This window comes from Eulemur rufifrons, chromosome 18 (assembly GCF_041146395.1).
Source record: "Eulemur rufifrons isolate Redbay chromosome 18, OSU_ERuf_1, whole genome shotgun sequence".
In the NCBI taxonomy this organism is placed as follows: domain Eukaryota; kingdom Metazoa; phylum Chordata; class Mammalia; order Primates; family Lemuridae; genus Eulemur; species Eulemur rufifrons.
The window spans coordinates 56,714,138-56,721,798 of NC_091000.1; the positions used below are offsets into that span (position 1 = coordinate 56,714,138).

A 7,661-nucleotide genomic window follows, 5' to 3' on the forward strand; every position below is an offset into this window, starting at 1 on the left:
CATGGAGTGGCCTCGGGCTCCCATTTCCCAGTCTCTCTGGTCCCCTGGACAACCTTCTCCATTTCTTACGTCCTCTTCCCTCTCCTCCATCATGGCTGTCTCCCGATGCAGGGGCGCAGCTGCTAGCAGCTCTAGGCTCACTTCCCTTCAGCTTTGCAAGTAAGAGAAAAAATGGTGGGTTTGGTTTTGATTGAAAAATTGCAAAAAGAGACAGTGGTTGGCCTGACTTGGGTTACATGCTTACTCCTGAACCAAAGGGTGGCCGTGGCCCCGGTAATCTGGTGGCTCCCTCCATCACCCCCTCTGGGTCTTTACTCAAACATGCCCTTCTCAGTGAGGCCTTCCCATCTAAAATACAGCCCTGCCCCCCAAGAAACCCCTCTCTCACCTTGTCCTACTCTTTTTTCCCCATAGCATTTATCACCTTCTAACATATAATTTACTAATTTGTTAAGATTATTATCTAGCTCCTGTGTTGTATGAAAGGAGAGAAGGTTATCATTCCTCTTGACAAGGATGGAAGAGGCCCTCGGATATGGTTAAGGCATTACCACCTACTGCATGGCAACTAACCATTGTTTTTATGATATGATCTTGTAACCAGATAATCCCAAACACTCCACCAAGAGACTCCTGGAATTGATAAATAAATTCAGCAAAGTCTCAGGTTACAAAATCAATGTATACAAATCAGTAGCATTTCTATATACGAGTAACAGTCAAGCTGTGAGTCAAGTCAAAGACTCCATACCATTCACGACAGCTACAAAGAAAATAAGATACTTAGGAATATACTTATCCAAGGAAGTGAAAAATCTCTACCAGGAGAACTACAGAACACTGAAGAAAGAAATGACAGAAACACAAATAAATGGAAAAACATATCATGCTCATGGATCGGTAGAATCAACCTTGTTAAAATGTCCATACTGCCCAAAGTGATTTACAGACTCAAAGCAATTCCCATCAAAATGTCAATATCATATTTCATAGGTCTAGGAAAAATAATTCTATGCTTTGTTTGGAACCAAAATAGAGTCCAAAATAGCTAAAGCAATCTTAAGCAAAAAGAACAAACCTGGAATCATCACATTACCAGAGTAGCTCCCACCACTACAATGCTAACTCCATAAAGCAGGGATTATTGTCTGCTTTGCTTATTAATATATCCTGGTGTCTACAACAGTGCCTGGTGCACAAGGGCTCAATAAACATTTGCTATGTAATGAACAAACGAATGATCTTGAAGGTCAGTCTCCCCTCACTAGAAGGTAATCCTCCCATTAGAGCAGAAATTTTGATTTTTGCTTTTTGCGTTTTTTCCTAAGCAATAAATAAATCCCAGTGTCTAGAATATTGCTCACCCCTGGAGAACCCTCAGTGAATATGTGTTGACTTGATGAAGCCATGATTCCCTGTGGCTGTGGCAATGGCCCAGTCATGGAACTCCATCTCCATGGCTACAGTGATTCATTGATTCACTTCCCAGAAGTGGAGTTCTACTGGGGTTAATAAATATCCACTATGCCTTCCTAATGTGGAGCGAAGATGGACCCCAATGTAAAATTCTAATACTGTATAAGTGACAGCTTGACACAAAGCAATAAAATAGGATGCCCACGTGAATCATAGTACCGTGAGGATGAGTATCATGGAGCCAGAGTTGACAACTACATGTGACATACAACACCAGGCTTTAAAGCCATTCTCCAGTCTTATGGGTACTTCTCATAGCCTGCCAGGATCCCTATGCACTTTTCTTGACCTTACATTTCAAGAAAAATGTAGGTTTCAGTTGATGAGCAATATTAAGCGGTATGCTTCTCTGGATATATATTAGCCTTCATAACTGCTGTGATAGATATTACAATTTTGTTCAATTTTTTTAAAAAATTCCATGTGCAAACCTTCTATTAAGCCAAACCTTTGATCTCCCCTTACTCTGAATACCTCCATATAATTTGTTACCATGGAAATGATCACATACACCTCATTTAATTGTGTAAACAGCACACAGCTCTGTCCATCTTAATCTCATCAATAGGAAGTTTCATTTTTCTCTTTTATGCTTTAAGTTTTTTATCTTAGTTTAGGTGAATTTAGAGTGCCATGCTTAAGGACTCAGGTGTTTCAAGTCAACAACAAAATTAAATTTCTCTTGATGAATTTACTATCCTCCTTCTAATCCAATATTCAATTAATTTAGATGTGGAAGAGAACATCTTTAACAAGCTGGAACCCGAATTCACAAGAAGATCAGAGTTTCAATTTCAATTTAATTATCTGAAACTTAAGACTGCCTTATTTGGGTTAAGATGACAAAGAAATAATATTTTAAAAATAAGGGTTACTCCCCGGGAACACAATCTGAAGAATATTAGATGGCTTCCTTAGTGGCTCTTAAATGCAGCCAAGTAACCCAAAATGTTTACTGTTCTTATGTATTTTTGAGTGAAGTTACCAGATAAAATATAATATTTAGGACATATTCCTACTAAAATAATTATTTATAGTTTATCTGAAATTCAAATTTAACTAGGAATTTTGTATTCTTATTTGCTAAACCTGGCAGCCCTATTTTATGAGACACAATTGACCACCAAATGCTCCATAACAATTCAGCTTTTTTCTAGTTACCAGGAAACGTGAAGGAGTCTCTATTAGGAGAAAAAGGAAAGATGCCACCCAGGGACCAATGGGTCTGCTGAGGACGAAAAGGTCCAGCTCAGATCTTGGGTGCTGGTTTCTCAGCACAATATAGGACCCCTAAAACTCAGCATAGCAACTGAAGACCCTATATCCAGTTTCATGCAGGACGGAGTGGAGAAAATTGTTGCAACCTCAGTCTTAATGGCCTTAAGACCTAGTGGCTGAGTGGTCTTTTAATGATATGGAACTGTTTACTGATGCACATTGTCACTGACTCCTAATTTTGGCAGGAGAGAGCCTGCAAAATTCTCTGAGGCTCCTTCTTCTGTCTAGCTTTGGAGTAGAGTCAAGAGGACAGAGTTCTAACTCTTAGTCTGTAACTAACTCAGTGGGTGGGCTTGGGTAAGTTATTGAAATTTTCCGGCCTTAGTTGAGCCTCTCTTTCTGGTCTTCATCCATAAAATCGATAAATGACCCTATCAAATTTAGTTACAGTTGTTCTCAAGTGAGATTGTACATGATGGTATAAAATATGACTCTCATATTGTGTATGCAAACATCATGTGAACAAAAGATGGTATTGTTATTACCATTTCCACAGGTCCTTCAGTCATGTGTGTGACAACAAAGACCAGTGGGGGTGGGAGTGGGTTATTTATCAGAACAGTAAGGCCTCTGCATTTAACACTTGAGTCTTTCTGACAGGAGCCTGGGGCCAACAGGTCTTGGGTTTTTATCGAGGAGACCACAATATCACAGGAACAACAAACCAGCTGGCTCTCGGACAGCCCTTTGAGATCGCCATGGGACCAACAGCTGCCATCCTCCCCAGAAAAGCCTATGAGGTCACCCAATTGCACCCGATTGCAGGACATGTTGAAGTAATTACAGTTGCTGCCTTAAAACCAGATCACTTTTCAACCACTGATCAAGCCACTGGTTCCCATTCTGAGACCGGGAAGCAATAGGTTATGGAAGAAAAAGAAAAGGAGGGAAATTACCTTTGTCCATAGCACTTGATAAATGAGGAGAGGGCAAAGGAGAGGAGCGTTTTTGCTTCAAAGTTTGTATAAGATAAATGCTCTGTGTGCACAAAGAACCTGAGGAATGATCAGGTATTCCCAGCTGATACCTGAATGCAGAGGTCTCTGTGACCTTCCTTTATTCTTTGGGGCTTAGAGAACGTTGATAAGAGATATTAATATAAGCAGAAGCTCAACCAGCCCTTCAAAACATACCCCACCCTCTGCGTCCATGTCATCTGCCTTCAAAACGGCCACCCTGCTGTTCTTTCTTTCCTTTCTTCCTCCATCCTTAGTCACAATGGGAGCTGGAGAAAGTACATATTTACATATTCGCACACATTGTGTGAAATCTTATGTTTCTTATTCTTCGTGTAAAAATAAGAAATAACATTTATAGCTCCCCTTAAAAAAAACTCTGCCTAACAAAACCAGGTTGATCTTTTTTTGTCTGCATGAGTCCTAATCTGTTTTAATTGTCCCTTGTGGGTCTGTGGCCCTCAGTCAAATAATTTCCTACCTTTGCCCCTAAATAGTATCTTTTCATAATTCAAATTCTTCAGATTTCTCTTTCTTTTTTAAAAGATATTTTTTTCTTTCAGTTTTTATTTATTTTTTTATTTTGAGACAGAGTCTTGGCTTGTTGCCTGGGCTAGTCTCGAACTTGTGGTTCGAGTGATCCTCCAACCTCAGCCTCCTGAATAGCTGGGACTACAGGTGCTTGCCACCATGTCTGGTCACATTTCTCTTTCAAAAACAATTATTTTTTAAATCTTGCTTTGGTAGTCACTAACAATTTAGAAAATCGTCTTTTCTATGAAATTAGCTTTCCATTTCCATATGTATATGTGTGTAGACTATACGTAGAAAATATGGAGACTATAAACATATTCTTGAAAACTGATATTAATTTCAACTCCTGATAACTTGTCTGAGTCATAGGTTCCTCTTTTTTAAAAAATTATTTTTTATTGTGGTAAAATATACATAAAATTTATCATCTTAATCATTGTTAAAGGTCCAGTTCAGTAGTGTTAAATACATTCATATTGGTGTGTAAACTATCTCTAGAATTCTTTTCATCTTGCAAAATTGAAACTCTATACCCATTAAACAACTCCCCATTCGCCCTCCTCCCCCGAGTCCCTGGCACCACGTTTCTACTTTCTGTCTGTATGAATCTGATGCTCTAGGTACTGTATATAAGCGGAATCATACAGTTATTTGTCCTTTTGTCACTGGCTTATTTCACTTAGCATAGTGTCCTGAAGTTCCATCTGTTTTGTATCATGGAAAAGGAATTCTTTCTTTTTTAAGATTGAATAATATTCTAATATATATATACCACATTTTGTTTTTTCATGCATTTGTAGATGGACATTTGGGTTGCTTCCACCTTTTGGCTATTGTGAATAATGCTATGAACATGAGTGTACAAATATTTTGAGTCCTTGCTTTCAGTTCTTTGGGGCATATACCCAAAAGTGGAATTGCTGGATCATATGGTAATTCTATTCTTAATTTTTGAGGAATTGCCATACTTTTTTCCATAGTGGCTACACAATTTTACATTACCCCCAACACTATACAAGAGTGCCAATTTCTCCACATCCTTACCAACACTTGTTGTTTTCTGTTTGTTTGGAGTTTTTTGTTTGTTTTCATGGTAGCCATCCTAATGGATGTAAGGTTGTATATTCCACTGTGGCTTTGATTTAAATTTCCCTAGTGATTAATGATGTTAAACATCTTTTCATGTGCTTTTTGGCCATTTGTATTAATGTATCTTCTTTGGAGGAATGTCTGTTCAAGTCCTTTGCCCATTTTTTAATCATGTTGTTTTTTTGTTGTTGAGTTGTAGGAGTTCTTTATATGTTCTAGATATTAACCCCTTATCAGAAATGTGATTTGCAAATATTTTCTTCCATTCCATAGGTTTCCTATTCACTCTGCTGATTGTGTCCTTTGGTACAAAAAGTTATTAATCTTGATGTGCACACATTTCTTTTAAAGGGAAATATATATATTAAGATACACTGAGTATACATACACATATACATGCACAAATATATAATTTTAGTTTAGCATACACTGACTTAAGAAACTTTAATCTTAGTTTTTCTAAGACATTTCTAAAATGTCATTTAACTACAAGTTATCAAATCCTAAAACTATATTCATCATAGAACATATAGAAATGTGTAAATTGCTTTCAAACAGTAAATTCCAGGGAACAGGTAAAAACCCAACCACTTCTCCAAAGCCCTTCCCTTATACAGAGCTGGCAGCTTCACACTTAAGTTCAAGACATTATTTCCAGTTAATATAAATATACTCAGAAGGGGTAATACCAAAATGCTGTTATTAATCAGTGTTCATGAAGCATCGTAAAGCAGAGTAAGCTTTTTGCAAGGGAGAAGGAAGGAATGGCAGGAACAACCAAGGAGTCAGGGAAGAACTAATACAAGGCCGTGGAGATGGAAACCAGTGCTAAGAGCTGACACTTCTGTGGTACTTACAATGTGCCAGGCATTGTTCTAGTTGCTTTGCATGTATTAACTCAGAGATGGGTATAAGTATTTCTATTTGATAATGAGAAAACAGAGACACAAGTTTAAGTAACTTGCCTAAGATTACACAAGTAATAATTGGCTGAGCCAGGCTTCAAAAAAATCTAGCATCAATAAATGTAATAATTTTGCCTCCAAGAAGCAACTGACCCCCACCTTCTGGCATTCACACCCTTTTGCAGGCCCTGAGCACATTATACTGGTGTTGGTCTGTGTGGCCCATAGAATACGGCAGAAGTGGTAGTGTGTCACGTCCAAGATTAGGTTATAAAAGCATTGTGGCTTCTGTCTTTGTGGCTCTCTCAATCTCTTGCTGTCTGGGAAGCCAATTTCATGACATGAGTGGCCCTATGGATCAGGCCACGTGATGAGGAGTGGAGGCCTCCAGCCAACGACCACTTGAATGAGTTTGGAAGTGGGCCCCAGGCAAACCTTCAGATAACCGCACTGTGGCCAATATCAACATCTTAACCACAACCTCCTGAGAGATGCTGGGCAGCTAAACCCTTCTCAGATTACTCTCAGCAATGGCATGAAATAATAAATGCTTGTTGTTTTAAGCTGCTAAATGTTGGGATAATTTGTCATACAGCAATAGACAACTAATACTGCCTCTTGACTTTCTTGGCCGAATTTATAATTTTGTCCAGGGTAGGGGGCTTAACTGTCTAGGCTGAAATGTCAAATTGTTTCCCATATTTCAGTTTGATTCGCTATTAAATTAATTGTCATGCACATCCTATCTTAGAGCAATGTCACTCTTCTAGTTAGCATGACCTTTGCAATTTCAGAGTATAAGCTACAATTCAAAGAAGATGCCCCAAACTATCTTTCTTTGGAAATAAAAGTCTTTCATTTTCAAATTGGCCTTTTAAAACACACTAAAATTCCCACAGCATTTTCCAATTTCAACCCTATCCCAGAAAGCATAGTTCCCTGTCTTCCTTCAAAGTGACCAGTCAGAAATGGTTGGATGAAATACTACTTTTCTTGGAGAAATCTGCACTAAATATCTCTTCCATGAACGAGTAGTATCTTCATTCACGTTCTGCATAAAACACCTCAAATCTCATTACTTTTCTTTTTTTTATTTTTTTCTTATTCTTTTCTCTTTTTCTTTCTTTTTCTTTTTTTTTTCTAACATAGGAGTTATCTCATTACTTTAAAGCCACAGAATAGTGATTCTTAAACTATTTAACATTTTACAACTTGGGGGAGGGGCACACAGTGGATGGTTACTTTTTAAAATGTGTTATAATTTTCCACATGCTGCTGGGCTCCTACCATCCCTTGAAACTTTGTTAAAGTTAATTAAAATTCATTTCTTTTGAGAATGTTGTAACACCCATAGAGATCACTGAAGACCACCTATGGTGTCTCTAGTGTTGAGATTTAATTCTCTCTGAAATTATATTCTAAA

The 7,661-nt window shown here is 38.0% G+C and overlaps 1 pseudogene; it reads left to right on the top strand.

Moving 5' to 3' along the window:
- The first annotated feature begins 472 nt into the window (after positions 1 to 472).
- Positions 473 to 584, top strand: LOC138399254 (U6atac minor spliceosomal RNA; annotated as a pseudogene).
- Positions 585 to 7,661: the final 7,077 nt, after the last annotated feature.